This window comes from Betta splendens, chromosome 14 (genome assembly GCF_900634795.4).
Source record: "Betta splendens chromosome 14, fBetSpl5.4, whole genome shotgun sequence".
Taxonomy (NCBI): domain Eukaryota; kingdom Metazoa; phylum Chordata; class Actinopteri; order Anabantiformes; family Osphronemidae; genus Betta; species Betta splendens.
The window spans coordinates 5,824,030-5,832,287 of NC_040894.2; the positions used below are offsets into that span (position 1 = coordinate 5,824,030).

Genomic DNA, 8,258 nt, shown 5'->3' on the forward strand with positions numbered 1-8,258 from the left:
CCGAAACTGTGGCTTCACTGGGACGGAATTGTAAAGTTGCTGTTCGGGGACTTTATTAAGCGAGCATCGGCTGGCTCCTTAATAAAAGGCACGGCTGCGCGCGTCTAGACGGCGTTAATATCGGCCAGACGCACCAGACAAATTATACACAACGTTATGCATTATGCAAAACACCACGCACTACATTAAGTACATAAAGCCGGGAGAGATTTTCTCCCAGGAGGACAATGTCGACCGCTGACAATAATCACATTAGACCCGGCTGCGCAGAAAGGCAGCGGAATCAATATGATCACGAGTTGTCTGCCACCGCGCGCCTCGGCGACCCAGCCACAACAAGAATAAACACCGCTCAATATTCCACACCACGAGCCACGCTGACAGACGCGAACGTGCGGGGAGCGAGCGCGCCGCGGCGGCTCCGACGGCGACAATCAGACGCGGAGCGCGTCGGAAAAGTGGACGCGAGACGGACAGCTCTCCCTCTCCCTCTCTCTCCCCCTCTCGCTCTCCCCCCGACGGACGAACGCACAGGTGGACTTTGTTTGAGGCGTGATTAAATACTCAGATCGCAGCTTGTTAGAATTAAAGCGGAAAGGGGCGCGATTCAAAGAAAGCTGCCGGGGGGATGAGGAGAAAACGAGTGAAAGGTGGAAGACAGGACCTCAGACAGCCTCGATAACAAATCAATTTGCCATTGCATCTGTTACCGGTCCCCCACCTCAGTGTGCTGCGCATACTACTGCACGCCGATTATTGGTAACCGATATGACACCCGGCCGCCTGTCAGTCAATGGTCGTCTGACTGTACGGTGACTGGATGTGGGCTCGTTACGAGTATAAAGACCAGTGTCTCCAGTCCTCGTCGTGATGTCATCACGGCTAAATTAACCACACTGGTGCGTGTGGAGACACACGGACGTCGCCGTGTAAAAGAAAATGGCACAATTTCCATCAAAACGAGCGAACGCGACCCCCCCCCCACTCCCACTAAAGTCACATGGAGCCAGGCGTCACATATTGTCTGGCTCCCGGTGAAACAGCCAGACCTCACGTCCTCTGGCCGCGATCCCCAGCATACTAAACCGGCGCGAGGGCGCGCGGGGGGGGGCTTCGTCCACCTTTAACATCCCCACGACGGACCGCGGTGCGTGAACGCAAACTTCAACACCTTGCGGCGCCGTCAGGTAAACACTTGTTTCCACCCCGCGCTCCGGTGCGCCGGTCCAACTTGCGTGCCCGAAGTCGCGTTCGCTGCGAACTTCGGCGCGAGGTTGCGCGGGGACACGCGAGGCGCCCCGCGGCGCCGCGGACGCACCAAAACATCCATATGGTGAATGAAAGTGCACGGAGAAAACAGCGGTGAACACGCGCGGAGTGGCGGCGGCGGCGCGTGCCCACCCCGTGGAAACCGCGGCGCGGCTCGAGCCCGGGTCGGTACTCACCCAAGTTGCACGTTCGGAGTCCGTGTAGCGCGCGCGGGGATCGGGGCTACAGCATAGTAAGGCAGTTCGCAGTACCCGCTCTCTCAACGCGCACTAACTCCTTTCTTCTCTCGCCTTAGCAAATCAACACGGCGCTGACGTCAACGCAGCCAGTCAGCCAGACGAGCAGCAGGCGGGCGGGCGGCCGGCGCTACGCTCCAGCCCGTGCAAACAGTGAGAAAGTGAGACACCTAGGGGGCTGTCTCGTGTCAAACGGCTCTGTTACAGTACGGCAGTGAAAGGTGAGCGACGCCGCCCTCCCTCCGGCGGCTTGGATGTAGGTTACACGCAGCCTACGGTCATCCGCTAACTCCGGCCAGGGGCGGCCTCAGAGCCGTGGCGGCCCTACTGTATGCGGGGATGGGGGCTCCCACGGCCCCCTGCAACCATTTGAACGGCACTACCGATTTAGGTGGTAGTACAGTACAGTGTATAGATATGGAGCAATAAAGCAGCTTTGTGATAAAATAATTTAAAAAGCTCATCAAAAAGGTAATATTGAAACCTTCTGGAAGGTGATTTACTTCATAAAATAAAAAAAAATCTGATTTTGTATTATACTGTAAACCATTGTTTTTTTTTTTCATTTAAAACCTACTATTAAAAATTGACAATACAGCGGTAAGCAAATGCAAAATTGTGAAAAATGCGTAAAACTTGTTTTTAACACAAGATAACTTAAGTGCATGAGATGGAACAGTTGCTTCCTTGTTTCCCAGTATCAGTATCATTTTCCCCTTTCCACCTCATACATTTTCAGCCTAGTAAGTCTTTTATAGTAACGGCATATTTCACATATTTAAAGCCTGATTGATGTTTTTGCCTTAATGGTGACCACTGAGCAGCAATTCTTACCCAGTGATTCAATTTGAATATATTTGATTATGTTGTCTTTAAAGGCTCCTTCTGAAGTCTAGTGTCACCATTTGTATGAGGGCATTGCACGTATAGCATCACATTGATACTAGTCGACTGCCATGTCCATGATGTTTCATCCTGATTGTCAGTCCTCTAATTTTTATTCTAGTGCCACCAGCAGGTTACACATACAACAACAGCCCCCCTATAGAAATACAGACATAAACATACTTACAGTACGAGTGAAGCTCGTACCAGGAACTGCAATGGAAGACATAAGCTGGCAAAAATACATAAACTATCAAACAACACTAAAGAGTGTATTAAGTAAGAAGCTTTTCCAGGTGGTGCAAGAAGAACCATTTACAAGACAACTACACTGAGAGCAAAGAAGCTGGAAGTGCCTCATCGTTCCAGGATGATGAGTTTAGTCACCTCCCTGCCTCCGGCTCACATCAACACTCCACTGACTGAGGCTGATAAAATAGAAGCGATGGACAAGTTGGGTCACAGTAGACTATCTGAGGGAGGCTGGGGTCATTCGGTGTCTGCAACAGATCACTCAGCGTGCTCCATCAATCAGCAGGGGTTAACAGGACACTCCACTTTAAGGAGGTGTCCCCGGAACAGGAAGGAGCACATAATGTTATGATTGGTATTAAAAATAACAAGATCAAGTATTTTCCTCATAGCTAAGGTACGAGTCCTGTAAATGTTAACAATGTTCTCTGGAGCAGCCCAGGTCAACTCAAAGCCATCACACATGAAGCTTTTTCTAAACCAGGCCATTTAGTTTTTCTTTGCAGTGATTATTCTCTTTAAGTGGTGCTTCATTCTGATTTCAAGGCTGGATTCATTATGGCTCTTGTTTGTCAGTGAGGTGAAGGACAGCAGGATGCAATTGACACACACCATTTCAAATTCCTCAGTTTAAGAATAATTGTATCATTTATCTTATACACCATATGTAATATTATATAATATATAATCCTGAATTAGTTATATTTTTTCAAGTGTAGGCTTATACACACTGACCTACTTTTACTTTGACCAAAACCTTCAGTTCACTAACATAATTCCATCTTGTTCAAATGTCTATTTATTTTCATCTCACTTTAGTTTCTAAGCAGTTCACGTAATTGATTGCCATTTAAGTTTTCACATTTCCTGAACAACAATTACAGCAACTCAAACTTTTCTCATTTGTTCCTATTTTTGAAATAGCAACAGGTCTGGGTTCTTGCACCAGGTTGTGAGCTGTCAAACACTTTATAGCTGCTTTCAAATGGAAAGCATAGGTTTGAGGGGAGCTTTCAGGAAAATCTCATTTCCTTTAAAATACAGTGGTGCACAGGGAATTTTTAGATTCATCTGGGCACAGATCACAGAGCACTTCATTACCTTTGAGCTGCGTGCTGTGCAGGCTTACCCAGGGATAAAGACATAATCCACCATTTTACAGAGGGAAAGGAAGATGAGGGCTAAATTATAAAAAACAGATCATCGCTGCACTTTAAAATAATACCAAGATACACTTGGTCCAAGATTTCGAAAAAAAAAAAAGCGGGATTACTGAGGAAGGTTTGGTGGGTAGAAACGGGAGCATTAGCTGTCAGTGAGTTAATAGCAGCTTGTGTGTGATTCAGAGGTTGGTTATGTACAGTGAGCTGCATGCCAAAGCTGGGTAGGAAAAGGTTGAAAAAAGCACCAATGTGAATTCTATATTTAAAGATGTATCACAATTTTTCACAATCAAAGACAAATGAATGTGTCATCAATTTGCCATATTTGTTTTGTTTCATGTCTTCTTACTGTAAAGTTTATTTCAAGTCTCGCATTTATTGTTTCTGCATTTGAAATAAAATGACACTGTGTATGTGATCTGTTGTAGGTGGACAAAGAGCTTTGTGACTTTCCGCTGTCATTACAAACACAGTTTATTTGAAGAAGTAAACTTGTGTTTATCATTTCAGTATTTCAAGTATTTCAGGTTACTGTGTATGTGGCTCTGACCAGAAATCCCCCATTGTTTGTGTCCTGTGTATGTGCGGTGCCTGTAGGATGGTATGTGTATGTATATATATATGTGTGTGTGTGTGTGTGTTGGGGGGGTCCAGGCCCCACACAGTGGACCTTTGTCAAACTCTGCTCATGCAGCCAGGCTGAATGGACTCTTTTTACACTTGTGTAAACCTGGGGGCGTCTCCGGCACCAAGGCCACGCCCCTTTGACCCCTGACCGCCACCTATGACCTTTGCTGGATTTGGTCGGGAAGTACTTTTTGCTTGCCATGTGCTAAATACACACTTAGAATAGCTTACCTTTAAGCAGCCTCTCTGCAAACGAGGTATGCAGTCAGCTGGTACAAATAAAGTACAGGATCTTTGAATAGATACTTAAAAGACTAAATATTTTTACATGAAAACATATCGGCAGTTGAAGGTAGTCCCATTAAAAACTCATAAAACACTTAAAACAAAACATATAGTTTATTCAGTTCCACCTTTTCTGACCCGGTTGACCAAGTTCTTATGCTTATCAAGTTACAGGTTTGTCCACTTCCACGCACAAACAGACACACACACACACACACACACACACACACACACACACACACACACACACACACACACACACACACACACAGGGTAAATGTCACAGGATGGTCAAACCTGCTTCAGGTTAATGGGTGAAATGCTTATGTTGACCTAGGTGTTTTATATACCGATGCCTGTTTACTTCTCCATTCCAAGCCTTCAGCTCCACCCTCAGAGGACAAACTGCAGCGCTTAAGAGAATCCTCAGGATCAATACTCCTCTTGTCTTGAATGGCAAAAGAATGACAGCCCAACAAACTGGGTTTGTGTGGCCAGTCTCAGGTGAAGAGTACCTTGACCTAAGACTCTGCAATCATCTCCTAACAAAGCAATGATAGACCATTACAACACAGGGACTTTTTTTGGCTGTGTTAAAAGGATAGTTATAGTGAAAAGACAACAAATTACAATCTGAAGATAACATTGTTCTGTTGAAAGCTAGAGTGCACTTTTAACCTCCAAACCACTAGGAAATGGAGCAATTTATCCTCAGCTTAGACCAATATTGTTTGCTGATATACTTTACGACTGCTACATACAGTAAACCTACCAAATAAATGAAAAAATCCGCTGTGCAGAAAAAAACACATCTCCAGGACACACACACACGCAGTCTTACAGAGCCCTTTGTGAGTTTTAAGGTGTCCACAATTGATAGAGGATGAAGTGTTTAGGGAAGATTTTGAAACAGAACTCAGTAAATAGTTCTGCCAGCTTTAGTTGCAAAATCTTACCCAAACATACTTAAAGATAACAATTCAATTCTGTTTTATTAATATAGCACCAATTCACAACAGAGTTGTCTCAAGGCACACTGTACAAGGTTTAAGACCATACACAACTAAAACCCAACAAATCTCACATGAAGCAAGCTTCAAATTGTAGCCAAGCAAAGATTGAAAACGTACTGTATGGGACCAAGCACAGAATCCTGTGGAACGCCAAAGAAAATGTTTGTGTATATGGAAGATTATGGAATAATAAATTCTCATTTTTGACTGTATCAACACAGAAATTCAGTTAAAATGAACTTATGGCACATTCCGGGTCACATATTGTAATTAAGTTTAAAATGATGCCTTATTGATTTTACCATGTCATGTGAGGAAGCCGCACGTCGGCAGGTGTGTGCGTTGTGTGTGTCCTGCATGTGTGCGACAAGCTGCCACACTGACTCGGCTCCTTCTCTTCACAGGAAGACAACATTAACTTGATGATTCATTCCTGCTTTGAGCTTTTATTTTTACCCCTGAGTGCAGATCATTCTGAACACAACAACCAAAAGAGAACAACAAAACAAAAGAACAAAAGCATTAGAAGAAACAAGAAAAGGAAGTGGGGGGGCAGTGGGAGATAACCTCTTTTTTCCCCGAGCTTGGTGTATTTCTCTGGACTTTTGTATCTGTAAACACGCAGTCTACTCATCTCCTTTTGCCCACATTGTTTGTATTTGCTAGATGAATATAGATAAAGCTAATTGTAAGAAGAAAGGAGATGCTCTCAGCCACTGAGCGATCATTTCAATAGAATATTCTGTAACAAATAGGCTTGGAGGCCTGATTCTATTCTGGTTCAGGGAGGTTATACATAGAAACAGAGTCTGGCCAATTTGCACAGACAAACACGAAACCCCACATGGACTTTGGTGGGGTAATTTTCTCATCAATAATGAATATATGTGAACCCACTTACACTCCTCACCGGTGTGAGCTCATCTGCTTGGCTGAAGGAAAAGTAGAGAGCCCCACTTACAGGTGATAAACTCCTGTCAGATTAAAATGAATGAAGTAAATCATTTATCATATAACACATGATTCTTCATGTCCGTCACGTCTGCATCCAAATCCGTGAGCATCTTCTACATTTCCATTACTGTAAAGCTGTTGTCAAGTCATTTTCTTGTTGACTGTAGATGGTATCAGCCATAGGAGGCGACTTGGCTGGATGTGAAACAGTGTGAATTTATCAGCAGGCTGTTTGAACTGTTTAAACAGCATGTGGGTCCATTACTGTATCTTTTTTTCTTTGTTTGTTTGTTTTCTCTGATGAAGCAGAAGAAAGTGTGACACCACCAAATGTGTTTTCATAGCCACTAAAACATATCAACCAAGCGTTCAGGGGATTTGTTAAATACTCGAAGCGGGAACATATTTAAAGAAATACCATTACACACACTTCAATTTCTTGCCAGTGTCCCAGTCTGAATCTGTTTGTCTACCTGTGTTCAATTGCCCTTGGTTTGATTCCTTCCATCCTTTCCCGAAGCGCTGCTTAATAGCCTCTTTCCTTTCAGAGGAGATTGCATGGACATGTTGGAAGGGCCAAAAAGCCCAGAGATAGACTAGTTTAGTACGAAGTCCGTGTACTTAAATTAATGTCACATCCCCGTAATGACTAAGGGAAGGACTCAATTGTGAAATGGTGGGTGAAGAAATAACACAGGCAGCTGGAAAGAAACAGGACAAACGAGGAAGATCCCAATGTAGGACCAATGACTGGTGTAATGAATTAGATTCAGTATACTGCTGTATAAATACTGTAGAATACACAGGTCCCAACCTCACCCAGCACTACTATTACTATTACTACTACTACTGCTACTACAGTTGTGGTACATGATAATATCCAAGGTGTAAATAAAGTATTTTTTGACGGCTTCGTTCCATTTCGTTGCTTCGGCTCCAGTGTGATTGTTCACTGACATAGTGCAAAGAGCACGGAGCCATCACTTGCTTTGTTGCACAGACTTGAAAGAAGCCAAAATACCTGCTGGGGAAAAAAACACCTGTTGCGCACCCAGTGGCAGCTCGGAAGCTTTGAAACTCCACTATTCGCGGCGATCTCCTGGAAATTTCAAACCCGAACCTCCCACCGCCTCGTGCACGTCCACTCCTACAGCAAAGGCCACCGCCAGCTTTCATTAAGGGATAAGAAAAGAGCCACCTCTGCCCCCCCCACCCCCACAACACACACACACACACACACACACACACACACACACACACACACACACACACACACACACACACACACACACACACACACACACACACACACACACACACACACACACACACACAGAAGTTCCTGGAACAGAATTCCAAACCCTCTCTCTGACATCCTTCCTGCCTTTTAAACTCTCTTTTTCCTGCTGTTTTTTAACATTGTCATTTGCAGGCAGGATTCTCAACATGCCCATATTTAACTTAAACACTGACAGCGAGTGCGTTTTCAATTATTCTCTTTTACATCTGCTAAATGGAAGGCATGTAAAAATCTAACTCGGGTTCCCATTGTGCTGAGTGGAGGCTGTCGGGCT

At 44.5% G+C, this 8,258-nt stretch overlaps 1 protein-coding gene and 1 long non-coding RNA gene across 3 annotated transcripts in view; one reads left to right on the plus strand and one right to left on the minus strand.

Moving 5' to 3' along the window:
* The window catches only part of zbtb16a (zinc finger and BTB domain containing 16a), a 101,481-nt gene extending 99,880 nt beyond the window's left edge, over positions 1-1,601 (minus strand). For both annotated transcript variants that reach the window (XM_055514448.1, XM_029174564.3), the window contains exon 1: positions 1,446-1,601. The gene's annotated coding sequence lies outside the window, so the exon portion shown is untranslated. The remainder of the gene's footprint in view (positions 1-1,445) is intronic.
* LOC114869993 (uncharacterized) lies at positions 993-4,223 on the plus strand. The gene is made up of 2 exons (XR_003788230.2): positions 993-1,187; positions 1,565-4,223. It is a non-coding gene; the product is annotated as an uncharacterized LOC114869993 (long non-coding RNA).
* The last annotated feature ends 4,035 nt before the right edge of the window (positions 4,224-8,258 follow it).